Genomic DNA, 13,336 nt, shown 5'->3' with positions numbered 1-13,336 from the left:
GGGCTGGGTGTGGGATTGCAAACAGGCAGAGCAGTCCAAATAAACGCGGCTGTTTGGATTGCTCAGCCATTGCCTCTCGGCGTCCATCTTACTGCTGAGACTGCTGACCCCCTCGGAGGATGTTTTCACTTATGGCAGCACGAAGGGCGCTGGTCTGTAGCACTGGATGCCGATCTCATTCCCAGCGGGCAGCTTCATCTGCAAAGCTATTCTGACCTTGCTGGGGATGCTGCAATGGTGGGGAGCGACCCTACAAGTCGAGACCACCAGAGATGAAGCAAAGGCTTCCGGGGGTGGTGGGGAGAAAGGTTCTGCGTGCACAGGGCTCAACTGTGTTCCCAAAGGCAGGAGGGGGAAGGTGCCCACCTGGGTCTGTGCTGGGCGAGCTGTGCCAGGGGATGGGCTGCGATGGGAGTGGGGAGCAATTCCAGCCCGGGGCCGTCTGAAGGCTCGAGGTTTCAAAGCCGTTTTCTTCGCCAGCTCTAATTTTAACAGCCTCGCTCGGGATAAGCGCTTTGAAGCCTTAATTGCAATTATGAATCTTCCTCTGTTCCCAGCTTTCCCCTAATTGGCTTCCTGTGAGAATTTACAAAGCCGGTAAAAACAAAACCCGCCGCTCTGCCGAGGGAGGGAGGCGGTGTGAGAGGGCTGAGCCCAAACACGGCGCGGCTCAGCCGGGACTTTGTGCTGCTGTGCCACGAGCGGGGCCGGTCCGGGCGCTCACAACAGTGCCATTATGCAGAGCGTAAGCTGATTTACATGCTTGCATTTGGAAAGTGCTAATCTGTTTGGATATTTCTTTTTCTTTTTCTTTTTCCTCCTCCTTTCTCCTTTCACCCCTCTCTAATCTCCTGCGCTCCCTGCCAGGTTCCCAGCTCCTTTGGCTGGAATTGGGCCCCGGCTCAATCCTTTATCTGTCTATTTGGCAGCCCCGGGTGAAGTCGTTAGCGAACGAATGACACTTCCCCCCCCCCCCCCCCCCCCCGGCTCATTAATTAGATTTACAGAGCCTGCAGGCTGCTGCAGGAGTCTGGGCAAGGCGGTTCTGTGTTTTGTTTCTTAGGAATTTGGGTTTTAAAGAAGACCCATAGCGTTGCATTGGTTCAGGTGCCGGCGGTCAGATCTGCAGCTCCGGTGCTGTGCTGCTGCTGGGAACACGTGTCCGCTCACACACAGCTCCATTCCTCCCATCTGCTGCTGCCTGAGCTGTTCTCATCCCTCTCCATGGTTTCTTTTTTGCTGCTGGAGGATGGGTATCTGGGTGCTGCGCTCCTGAGGTGCCCGCGGCAGGATATCTTGGTTAAGGCAAGTGGTTTTGTGGGTTGCAAATAACCTCTGTGACATATCACTGTTTCTTTTTTCATTCAATGGTGCATTTCGGCGTGTCCTGCTTTGCCAGCTCTACCTGCCAAGGCTGTAAACGGGACCGGGAAGGCTACGTCAGGAATTAGAAATGAAGGGGTGGAAGGGCTGCGGTGCCGTCATATTCCACTGCCAATGAATCCCAGGTGGGGTTGCTGGTGGTGCTGCAGCAGGGCCTTGCTTCTGCTCTGGGAGGAGGAAACTGAGGCACGGAGAGGTCACTCACCATGCCAAGGCATTGGGCTCTTGGTTTCTATTGCGGGCTTTCGGTTCCTTTTGTAACCACTACACAGCTCTGTTCTCAGCTCAAGGCAGGCGGGCGCAGGGGTTCCAGTTGCTGGTGCCCAGCGCTGGGCGCTCTGCGGTACCGCTCCATGCTGCCATCACTTTCATCCCATTTACAAACGGGCAGCTGGGATGCCCTCGGGGTGGTGCGGCCGCACCGCTGCTTAAAGTCAATTCACCGTGGTGAATATTTGAGGGCTCTGAAGAGAGGAGGATTCTCATTGGAAGCCAGAAGTCGGTGCCAGCTTCATCAGTCAGCACTGAGGGCAGTGCTGGCTGTGCTGCCTCCCTCAGCTCTGCATTCATCTGCTTCAGGGCTGCGGTTCCCGGGACCAGGCTGGCTGCAGGCAAACCCAAGCATGGCGCTCACGCTCTGCCCTCCTCACCTGTCTGCTGGCTCTTCTCAAAGCGTTCCAGGATTTACCTCGGCTGATGCAAAATCCCAAAGCCGAGGACAAGTGTGGGGCCGGCACCACTTGTGCTCCGAAAAACGATGGCAGCCTTTAGAGGTGGAGAGCTGCATTTGCTTGAAAGAGTTTTGTAGGGGGAGAGCTGAGGGAGGGGGTCAGAAATAGCTGCAAAATGTCAAAAAAAGAAAAGCAAAAAAAGAGAAAGAACAAAGCTGTGAGGTAAAGCAATTTGCACTTAACCCACTTGAGAGCTGCCCTCCCAGAAACGGAGTGATGCGATGCTTATCTGCAGAAAGGTCCCACCGGCGGCAGTTTGCTGTTGGGGCAAATTGCCTGCTAATTTGTGCTCAAGCTAGCCAATTAGTCAGCTCATTACACCTTCCTGACTGGTCTGGAGACTGGAGCCCATCGCCGAGGGGACGGGAACTTCCCAGGGAGGTGCCGGATCAGATTGCTGTGTCTTTTGATCCCTCCGGTGTCCGGCAGACTTGAGATGTGAGCTCCAACTGTCAGACCTGGAGACCCACTTATTGGGAGCCAATGAAGCCGAAAGCAAAGAGACCTCTTGGGGTTTCCCTGGAGGTCAGAGGGAAAGGGAATGGGTCGCTGCCAGGCAGGGAGTGCTGAAGGGGAATCTGAAAGGTCTGCGCTGAGCTGTGAGCCAGCAGAGCAGGGATCTCACTTTGCTGAGCCTCTGCTGTTTATTCCTATCAGTAGTATCTATTTCATATTATTTCATGTATTCAAACAGTATGGTATTTCCATTTGTTATTAGTTTCAAAAATGCCCTTTGAGGCACCTCTCACAACCCTCTCCAAGTGTCTGCCTCCATGTGTGCTGAGCCGTGAGCATCATAGATTAAATGGAAAGGGTGGAAAAGCTGAGAAAAGCACAGGATCAGTGTAACAGATGCATTCCATGCAGCTCTCAGAGGGTGAAACACATTGGCTTTAAGGTGGTGTCAGGATCCTGGTGGGGCTCATGCACAGCCACCACCTTCCTCTGGCTGTGGTTCCCATTGCTGCATGGATAGCAGAATGTTTTCCTTCCTTGAAGGAGTGATTTGAGAATAAGGGCATTAAGTAGCACACAAGTCTGGTGCTGAGGGAGTGCAGGGAGTGAATGCTCTCAAATATTGTGGTTCTGGGGTGCTGGGTCCAGTGTGTGTGGGTCAGCATGGGTCCACAGTAGAGGTGTGCCCATCACAGGGCTGGCTGGCTTGGGTGCAGCATCCCAGTTTTGGGTGCTCCAGTGGGTGGCTGTGGTGACTGGGTACAGAGGTGGGAATGGAGCAAAAGGTGATGGGAAGGGGCAAGTTAGAGGTTGGCTCCCATACCAAGAGGGAGCTGAAGGCTGGCTCAGGGTGCAGGGTGGAACTGGAGGACCTGCAGGGTAGAAGCCAAGATGAAAGTCATCAGAACCAGTCAGGGACTGCATGAAAAGATGTTCAATTGAGCCGTTTTGGGGGCTCAACCCTGACTTGCTAAAAATACAGCTGTTGGTAGCCTGGCCTGACCAGACATGCTCGTGAACTGCAGCTGGAGCACAGCTCACTCCCATCTGGGCTTGTGGCTTGGGACTGCCAAGGGTTCACTCCTTCAGCGACCAAGAGCTGCTGCTGGTGTCAGGGTGGCTGTCTCTGTCCCATCCAGGCTGCCCCTAATTGGCTCCAGGCCCTCCTCTGGGCCACCCTGGGGTGGGAGATGCAGCTGACCCTGCTCAAGGGCATCAGTGCTGGGATGGGAGCATGGAGGTAGCAAGAGTGCTCCGCTTGTGTTAGTGTCCTGTGTCCTTCAGGAGTGTGGCCCTCTCTGAGGGTTGGTGGGCTTTTCTGGCCTGCTGGAAACCAAACCCAAGGAGCATCAAACCCTTGGGCTCTCTCTCCATGGACCTCTTGGACCACTGTCTGTGTGTGGGTGAGAGAAGGACCCGGGCCATGAGCTCCCAGTGATGTGAGTGAGAGGTCTTTGCTGGCAGCATCCTCCTAGTGAAATCACCATTCCTACCCACCTCCTGCCTGGGACCAAGGTGGATCTAGGTGCCCATCAGCAGCAGATGCTGTGCCAGCTCCAGTAATGTCCTTGTAGATGCCACCTGCAATGAGGATTTGGATGGCACTGTGTGGATTGGTTCCCCTGAATGGGTGCTGGTGACAAATCCCATCATTACTCAAACTGGTCTCGCAGTATGGGGAGCTGGTGGCTTCATCCCAAGAGAGGTGGGTGTCAGCTTTGGGTCTGGATGGTGTGTGCCCCAGGGCTGTGCCTTCTCACCGGGGCTCCTGTGTGCCCGAGTTAAATCCTGAGTTAATCTCTGCTCCAAATTCAACTTAAAAGTTAAGCTTAAAGGCTTACTTTAGGGCTGGGGTCTCTGTTCTTTTCTTAGATAAGAAAACGAACAACACGAAGTATTGAGCTAGTTCCTGCTTCAAAGCAAGCCTGTGTCATTCAGAGCAGGTATCGCCATTGCAACACAATTTTAGAACAAAGAAAGAAAACAGAGACAAAACTAAAAACAGGAACCAGCAGATAAACAATCCGCTGGTGCTGCTGTGCTGAGCTGAGCTCCTTCCTGCTCTCAGCCATCTGGCAGGTCAGTGCGGGGACCTGGGGGTTCACTGGGCCAGCAGAGCCTGGCTGTCCTGGTTGGCTCTTCCCAGTGGGGAAGCCAGCTGGGGAATGGTTGAAAAGCTTCTCCATCCATAGAATACAATAAATAATGATGAATGAAACCAAAGAACCTGCAGCACTGCGGTGTGAGCAGAGCACCCAGCTCTCCTCTTCCAGGCGTTCCTTGGGAGGGATGCCACAAGTTCACCAATCTGACCTGGGCGAGATGTTTCTCCTGGCTGTGTTGTGAGGTTGGCATCTGGCTCCAGCCCCGAGGAAACTGAATGTTGCCAGGGTTTCCATAGCAGGGGTGCTGGTGAGCTACTGAGAGCAGGAGGAGCGTGGTCAGCGCTTGGGGCTGCAGCTGCCTGGGGCTGCTGGGATGGGAGAATGGGCACAGCAGCATCCCTGGTGGCAGGCACCTGTTTGGGTACTGGTGTCCCTCCTCATTGCCATGGAAAACTGGTGTAAGGCTGGGCCCAGGAGAGCTGACTTGGTGGGGGTCTCTTAGCAGTGAGAACCGAAATAGCCGTGCGTGGAGGAAGATGCATTATTTGATCTGAAATTACAAGTTTCATCTACGTGTGGCCCGATTTTTACTTTCAGAGCTGCAGTCAGATGAGTGTGAATGCTGTTTCAAAATGATGGGCTGGCCAGTTTCATTCTGAGCCCTCGAGACCCCCTCCCCCCCCCCCCACTCCTCCCCTCGTGCACCCTCCGAGCAGAAGCGTTTTGCTGAGGTTCAGAGCAGCTCAGTGCGGAGGTGGCTCACTCTGAAGCAGTTTATCTGATCACTTTCTTCTTTTTGCCAGGTTTCCTGCAGCCCTCTCATTGCTGCTACCGTGATTCAGTTTGCTAAGCCCACAGCCCTCTGAAACTTGACCCTAGGCAGCATCTCCAGCATCGCTGGGGCAGTGCCCTTGGTTCTGTCAATGTGAGTCTGGCTCCCGGTGCTGTGAGACACGGCTGAGGCTCCATCAGCCCAAAGGCAGCCTATCCCAGGGCAAAGACAGAAAAGCCGTGCAGTATTAGGGCTGAGCATCTTTATTTTGTTTTCCCATGGAGCCTTCAACTTCGAGACTGAGATGAAAAGCAATGGCAGTTTGCCGGGGGCTTTTTGCCCCTCTGGATTTTCCTTTCCTGGTGTTCTCAGCCTCTTCACCCCATGAGCCTTAGCCTTAAGCTCCGGCTGCTAACGTGGTAATCTTAGGGATGGAATTTGGGAAATCCCATTAAATAATTCCCCTTGCAGCAACGCGAATGGCTCGGATGGAGGCATTAGCACGGAGCTGACGTGTTTTAGGCATTCCTCAGCTTCCTCTTGGCTTTCCCTTCTCATCACCTGAACCGGGCGAGCTCAGTGACGGCCGAGCAGGGCAAAGCTGCGCTGCAGGGAGCCGCGTTAACACAACCACAGCCCCGAACCCAGTTGTCCCACTTCAGCGGCGGCTCAGAACGCTCCTCCCCAACCAGCAGGCAGGCAGCCCGTCCCCTGCCCGGCTCGCTCAGCGGGCTGCGGCTGTGCAGAGCCGAAATCGAGTACGCCGCTTCCCACGGCTGCACCGCTTTGTGCTTTCTATGCACGGGGACGGGCTGGGCGCTGCGTTTCTTTATTTGGTGCTGCCGCTCGGGGCTACGTGATGCTGAGCGCTGCCGGCTCCGACATCACACGCCGCACGTGTGGGAGCTTCGTGGTTGGGATGTTCCCCTCCTCCCCTTCTCCCCCTCCCTGCTCTTGCGTGGTGTCAATGAAGCCTCGCAGCTCGCTGCGTTCCCTTGGGAGCAAAGCGTCGCTGGTGCAGGGCTGGAGAAGTTGCACCGAGCAATAAGTCAGCCCTGCTCAGACCTCAATTCCTCCCTGCCCTCGGCTCCCCTGCCCAGCTCTGGGCATGTGATGCTTCCTGTCTCCAGGTTTTGGCTGTTTTATGATATCAGGGATGCTTTCTTGATGGGCTTGCTGTTGCAGACAGGAGACTGGATGCAAAACAAGAAACTGCTTGTGATGGGAAAGTGGCTCTTTGCCTTCATTTTGCCCCTCCTGGACGACTTTTTCTCACCCCCAGTGAGGATGATGCTCTTTGGCTGCCTTGCTCTTCCTATCTCCTTTCTAGGCTGAGGACCTCCCCCTCTGACCAGAGATGTTTCCTTTTGCTGCACACTGGTGTGCTGTGCCCCTGGGCCAGGAGAGCAGCAGAAGTGATGGCCATGCAACTGCTGGGAGCTGCTTAGCACTCAAACCATCCTGCAGTTGGCTGCTTAGGGATGCTGTGTCCCAGCTGTGGGCTTCTGAGATACCCCGACTGTGCCTTGCCACGGAGCCATTTCCTTTTGCAAATTTGTATCATGAAGTGGTCTGGGCTTCTTTCTGTAAAGAAGCCAAAGTGTTCTGCAGACACTTAATGTCCGGGTCTATGATTTGCCTCTCCATACCAGATCTGCTTAGCTACCTTCTGAAGGTGCCCTTGAATATTAAAAGGTCTCTGAAACCACTGTTGCACGTTAGGTGCTTCCCCTGTCTGCGGTGGGAGTCTCTCATTCAGCCCCATTCTCAGGCACAGTGAGAGCAAGGAGTGAGCTCTATGTCTTAGTAAGCTTTCCAGCTCTCATGACTGCTGGTGGAAACGAGCCTTTGCAGCTCAGCAGGACATCACTGCCCTTCAGACGTGGGCTGTTCCAGATGCTGATGGGCTCTCAGCACTATCCTGTCCTTCCAAATGGAGATACATCCCAGTAGCTGGAAACCTCAGAGGTGGAGTTTGTCAGTGGTGGATGGATGCTTATTCCTGGCTGTGGTTCTGCACGCTCAATGCGTCCATGTTTTCCTGTGTTCCTCGTTTAACACAACAGCAATTTCATCTGTGTGTGGTTTCGGTTGTCTCAAAATCTCCCCTGATCTCAATGTCTCTATCACAAGTGTGCCACTCTGTCTGGATTTTTCTCCTTGGTTGCTTCTTGCATCCTACTTCACCACCAAACCCCCGAGTCTGCATTGCTCCTTGAAGCTGTTTCTGCTCTGGTTCATCCTGTGGTACCCTGATGGCTGCAAGTATTCACAACAGTGGCCCCACTTGCGTTTGGCCACCCCTCAGCATGCCTTTCCAGCCCTGACAAGGAGGGAGGGGATAGCAGTACATCCTTTTTCCTGTTGTTTTTTTGTTTGCCTGTTGGTTGTCTTTCGCTATGTGTAAGTACAGCAGATAGCATCAGGGGGGCCTTGGTGTGATTCACGTTTGTCGTTTGCCCTATGTAATTCAGCTCCTTGCTTCATGGGGAGCTTGGTGTGATTCATGTTTGTAGGCTGCCCTGAGTAGTTCAGTTCTGTGCTTCACGGATGAGGAGAGGGGCAGTGCTGTAGGGTGCACTTCTCAATAACCCAAGGCAATTCTTTCAGTCTTAGGGCTCATTCTCAAGCCCATACTTTTACTTGGCAGCAGTAGAGGTGGTGCTCTGGGCAAGCCAACATGTAGTGGGTGGGTGTGTGGGTGGTTTGTAGGGATGCGAGTGCTGACACCCAAGCAGATCTCACCTGTGTTTGCCCTCTGTGGCCTCATCAGTGGTTGGTTTTGTTGGTTCTTATGTGCCAGGGTTCAGTAAGGGCTCGGTTTGGGTGTTGCCAGCCAGTTTTTGGAAAAGATTCTCCACGTTGTAGCATCACAGAATGGTTTGGGTTGGAAGGGACCTTAAACCCACCCAGTTCCATCCCTCTGGGCTGCCTGCCTGCTCTTGGGCACTTCCAGGGGTGAGGCATCCGCAGCTTCTATGGGCAGCCTGTACCTTCAGGTACACATGGCTTCACTGCCCTTACGTGGCTTCTCTGCCAGCGAGGCTCCCTGGAGGTGAGGTTATGCAGGCCAAGGAGCGAAGGTCAGTCACGATCCCCACTGTGGCATGAAGTGCTGTTGCTTCTTGGGCTCAAAGCAGCTTTTGTGCTTGCTCAGCGGGACAGGAACCTGTGGGTCTGTAAGGAAATAATGTGGTGCCGGAGTGTTTGCATGGTACGCTGTCCTTTGCAAGCGCCCCAAAAGGATGTTTGTCAAACCAGTTGCCTCCAGGATCTTCTGATATGCTGCCTTTGTGCAGTTTGAACGAGCATCTTATCACCTCCATCTTGCTGCTCTTTGATGCGCAGCGCTCGCTTGAGCTGTAAATACATGATGGTTGAAGTTTGAACCTTAAAACTCACAGGTTCCTCCCCTCTTTGCCCTGATTTCTACAAAGACTTCCTCCAGCTGCTCCCGCTCTCGGCTCTGAGTTTCTATCTTTGGTTCCTGTGCACGGTGTAGAGGTGGCAATAAAATCTTGCAAGCTAAGGGTAGTTAAAGCCAAGAGCTCAGTGTAATCTAAGAAAAGCAGGCGTTTTTGTTGGTGGAGCAGACACCACGCATGCACCATCTGCTGCAGTGCAATGGGGATGCAGCTCCCAGGGCTGCCGTGCTGCTCTGCTCCTGTTGCACCCTCCAAGGAGGCAGCAGGCTGAAGTGTTGCTTGAGGGCCATGACCTTGCCCAAGGTCCCTACTGATGCACTGGTATGAGGACCTTGCCCTGAAAAATAGCTCTGCTTAGAATCCGGCGGCTTTAATTCCCAATTAAGTGCTTTTCCTTCTATTGTAGCATCAGCCCAAGCTCCTTTTTCCTTTATCCTCATCAGAATTGCTGCCCTTTGGTCCCCAGTGCCCTTAGCCCTGCTGCAGCAGCAAGCCAAGTGTTGAGGCCCCTCACTGTGCTAACCCACAGGTCAGCAGCTTTGCAAGGTGATCCACATCTGTCCTTCCACCCTCTGCCCCTGCCCATGGACTTGGGCAGTGCGTTCACGACCTGCTCCCGTGGGTCAAGCACTTGTTTTTCCTTCCTGTTTCCTGCTTGGGATGCTCGGCCAGTGGTCTCAAAGCAATCAGGGTAGGAAAAGGAGTTATGTGAAGGTACCCAGGGGCTTTCTTTGGCAGAGCAGGGCGGTGCTTCCCAGTTCAGGTTTCCCTGCAGGAAGGTGGAAGACTTCCAGCCACAGGAGGTACTGCTGGGATTTGCTGTTCTGGAAGGGGAGGTCTCCACTTATTTGATATTTCCCTGCATTTCTCCTCTTTGGGGAGGTGCAGGACGTTGGCTGCAGTGCTGCCTCTGAGAGCACTGAGGTGGGCAGGCAGGGATCTGCTTGCTGCTGGGGGGGGCAGTGCCCGGTGTACCCACAGAAGGTGGCTTAATTCTCTTCACTCCTTCACTCGGGAAGACCAACACTGGATTTGGTCTTTGAGCATCTCCTTCTGTTCCCATCTAAGAGTGGTGTCCTGGGCTCCACCACAGCAGAAGGAAATCAGGGAAGTTCTTTGGATGACAGAGGCTTACGAGGACCTTAACACAGGAAGGTGCCTCACCATGCAGAGAAGCAGATGTTTGCCTCCCAAGTCACCTTCTCACGTGCCCTGTCCCCACCACATGGAGCTGCTGGTGGCCTCGCTCACCTCCTTGACTTGGATGCTGTATGCAGAGCGGCAGCAGCACTTGGGCACCCAGGGCCTCAGGTCTCCTTTGCTCTAACCCTGAGCTGGAAAGCTGAGAAAAGGAAAGGTTTGAAGGCACCAAAGGCAAGCAGGGTAACCACAGCCTGTCTCAGCCGAGTGGAAAACGCGTGTCATGGAGCTGGGAGTGCCTGAGGGCTCTGTGTGTCCTCAAGCTTCATAAGCCAGCAGGAGAATCCATAAATAAATGGGCTGATTTTTTTCATATGCTTCAAAAACGTCATGATTTTGGCAAACTTTCTACCTGAAAGCAGAAGAGCCACGAGCAGCAAATCCCCTCTTTCTGCCAAGGGATGAGTGCTTACCTATTCAGTGCTGGTTAACGGGAAAAACGTGATTGCTCTGCCCACCTTTTTAAGCTCGATTGGAAACCTCTGCGTCCACTTGGGTTGCTGGGACAATTTCACAGACACCCCAGGATCCTTTGCTTGTGACATTGCTTATATTCTTCATCATTTCTCCAAAACAAAACAAAGCCATGAGGCAAGAATGCTGTGTTCTGAAGGAAACCAGAGGGCTTCAGTGTTGTCACAGCGGTAGTGTTGCTGGTGTGATGCAAGGCTGACAGAGCCAACTGTACCCTGGTTGCGACGCCCCATGCCCGGATCCATGCTGTGCTTCCTGCTTCTGCTCTTGGTCTGTGTCAGCTCCTCCTGCCACCTCCATTGGGGCAGTGATGGAGAAGGAGGTGTTCCTATGGACACTGAGGGGCAGATGTTTGTCTCTGCTAAGCAGCCAGGGGTACGGACTGTGTGATGGGAGGCTCAGAGGGCTCCAAGTGGATGAGGTGTAGCTGTGCTGTGAAGAATTCCAACCCCTTCTGACTGCTGATGTTGCAGTGTTTCCAAGCATTGCCTGCTCTGTCTCTCAGGCGGTGATGATGCCTTGCCCAGTGCTGGGCGGCTGCTTTCACTGTCTGCACTGTTACTGCTGGAGAAGGGAAAACAATCTTGTCTTAGGGACATCCAGGGCTTGAAGTCCCATGGTTGGTGTTGTAGGGCAGGGGTCCAACCTGTGAGCAAGGGGCGAGAAGGCAGGGAAACCCATTGCTTCTGCAGCATGCTGCTCTGCTTAGACGTGAGCCGGGCAGCCTCCAGCCTTGCTGATGAGGGTTTTGGGGCACGCTGGGCGTGCTGCAAAACGTGAGCACAGCTTTCACCCTGCAGCATCTGTGCCATCCCTTCCAAGCACCTCACACCGACCAGCTGGCCTGCAGGGGGGGGTCAAGACCTAACAGCTCTGCTACTGGGAGTCCGGCTGGAGGGGGGGGGAAGGACAGATTTCTGTTTGTTTTGTTTTTAATCAATGCTTCCCCACCCTCCCATCGATCCGAACCCTTGACCTTAACCCTGGTTTCTTCCCAGCTCTGCGGGAAGTCCGATTACATCCAAAACTGTCCCCTGCCTTTTTGTCCCCTGTGTCATTCTGCCCAGTGTGGGTGGAAAGGAAGGGAGAGTTTGGGGAATAAACAGCAGAAGAGGTTGAAAAGTTCCCACTTGTGGTGAACACGCAGTGCTCTCCCATGAAAGATGCCTCTGTAAGCACCCCTTGGGTCGGATCCTTGTGTGGTCCGTAGCACACCAGGGAGAAGAAAACAAAGGCTCTGTGTTTTCTCTGGTTTAGAACGTAACGATAAAATCTTTGTCATCTTTCATCCTTACGTTCCCTGCCTGCTCTGTGCTGAGGCATTGGGAAGGGGCAGCTGGGCCGGCACAGGGCTCACCTCATCGCCCTTCCCCTCCCAGAGCCGGGCTGTGCTCTGGAGCATGTTGGTGTGCAGGAGGTGTGTTTCTGTGAGCCGGGTGTTGGGACGGTGCTGGTGAGTCACGCCGTGCTCTTAGTCACTGCTTGCACCACAAGTCATGACTAAGGTGCTGTGCAGCTCCGCTCTCATTCGGTCCCCGGCACCGCAGCAGAGCGCCTCGCGGGCGTTCCTCACACTGTGGATGTGCAAAACTGTAGAAGATGTAATAACAAACCGTGGCAGCGGCAGGCAAGGCAGGAGCCTGGGAGCCTCCTCAGGGCAAGGGAGAGATCTCCCGTGCAGAAGGTCAGCGCTTCCCCTGGCTTCACTTCCACCTGCTCGGAGCTGAGGGATGGGTGAGTGGTGGGATTGGAGCCTCAGCCCTGGGGGGGACTTGCTGAGGGATTGGTGGCAATTAGGGGCTATTTATTAGCAGCCAGCACCAGGCAGAGTGGGGGACCCTCTGCTGAGATCCCTCAGTTTTTGCTCCTGCTGGAGGGGAGGTGGCTGCTGAGCGGCTGAGCATCGAGTGTTGACCAAATAGCAGGAAATCAAATGTTTTGGGGTCGCTTTGGGAAATGTATGACTGTCCTGGCCAGGCTGACGGCGAAGGTCTCGTTGACAAATGTCTTTTATTATATTGGCAAGTTTTATTTCCTTTTCCTGGGATGTTTTCATGCACTTGTGTCACCTGCAACCAAAAAGCAAGAGCCTTTCTCTATGCGCTGGGAGTGGGGAGGTGACAGTCCTGAGGTCTCTGGGGACAGCAGGGCTGGCACTGCAGGGAATGAGGGACTCTGCCCTGGGCACCTCTTTGCTCAGAGTTGGAGCAGATCTAAGGAGAGGTTGTGTGCAAATGGCTTTTGATTTCCTGATGTCCCAGTATTTGGAGTGGGTGGGATAAACTCATGCCTCCATTGCGGTCTGTCTGAGGTCTGGGCTGGCACCTGAGCCGTGGGGGGAGCTGAGACAGCAGCACTTGGTGAAAGGGGCACAGCCAGGCACACAATCCACAGTTTCACAATGCCTGTAGACGCTGGGGTTGAGGTCCCATTGGTATTTTCCAGCACTGCCACAGGGCCACGTGGCACGCTCTCTGTGTTGGCTGCATGGCAGCAAGGGGACAGTGCTGTAGGCACCAAGGATGATCCATGCATAATGCAAGCAATGGAATCTTGAAGACTGCCATTGCTTTTCCCCTGCAAGGTGCTGCACCTGTAAGCTCCTGCAGTGCTGTCTGTGATGGAGGTTAACCCCCAAACATGTAAGTGAGACCTGATCTATCCCACAGACGGAAGCAATGAGGCAATAAATACGCATGCTGTGGGTCGGGCTGGACGCTTTGGTCCTGCAGCCACTCATGGATGTGTGCATCTCCTTTTCTTTGCCATGGCTGGGAGGGACTGGGAGAG

The 13,336-nt window shown here is 54.0% G+C and overlaps 1 protein-coding gene across 5 annotated transcripts in view; it reads left to right on the top strand.

Annotated features, from left to right (window-relative positions):
* Nucleotides 1–13,336, top strand: part of PIK3R5 (phosphoinositide-3-kinase regulatory subunit 5) — a 49,038-nt gene that overhangs the window by 13,139 nt on the left and 22,563 nt on the right. The window contains exon 1 of one of the 5 annotated variants that reach the window (XM_015295133.4): nt 1,673–12,230. The exons of 3 other annotated variants lie outside the window; for them this stretch is intronic. The gene's annotated coding sequence lies outside the window, so the exon portion shown is untranslated. Of the gene's footprint in view, nt 1–1,672; nt 12,281–13,336 lie in introns of those variants that run through there. One more of the 5 variants, XM_015295132.4, reaches the window with a different exon arrangement.

The sequence above is a fragment of the Gallus gallus genome, chromosome 18 (genome assembly GCF_016699485.2).
Source record: "Gallus gallus isolate bGalGal1 chromosome 18, bGalGal1.mat.broiler.GRCg7b, whole genome shotgun sequence".
Taxonomy (NCBI): domain Eukaryota; kingdom Metazoa; phylum Chordata; class Aves; order Galliformes; family Phasianidae; genus Gallus; species Gallus gallus.
Note: the sequence above shows the minus strand (reverse complement) of the source record. Positions and strands in the feature narration are given on the sequence as shown.